Consider the following 407-nt stretch of genomic DNA (forward strand, 5'->3'; position numbering starts at 1 on the left):
CGTCAGTCCCCCTATTCTATAAGCACACTTAAGATTTTCACCATTTCAAAACTTTTTGCGCCAACCTATTGGCCAGCTCGAGTTACGTGCAGGCGCCAAGTTTAGCCAAGTTTAACCCTAACCTAACGCTAAGCCTACCTAAGCCTAACCTAACGCTAAGCCTACCTAGGCCTAACCGAACGCTAAGCCTACCTAAGCCTAACCGAACGCTAAGCCTACCTAGGCCTAACGCTAAGCTAACCCTAACCCTAACCCTAAGCTAACCGTTACCCTAACTCTAAGTCCAAAAGGCTCCCCTCGTTCGAGGTCATGTTAGTGCAAGTCAAAAGGGCTCCCCTCTTTGCCTTGAGATGTTTCTGGTCAAATAACTCTAAGTCCAGAAAGTCTCCCGTCGTTTGGGACCGGGC

Source organism: Orbicella franksi, unplaced genomic scaffold, assembly GCF_964199315.1.
Source record: "Orbicella franksi unplaced genomic scaffold, jaOrbFran1.1 SCAFFOLD_648, whole genome shotgun sequence".
Taxonomy (NCBI): Eukaryota; Metazoa; Cnidaria; class Anthozoa; order Scleractinia; family Merulinidae; genus Orbicella; species Orbicella franksi.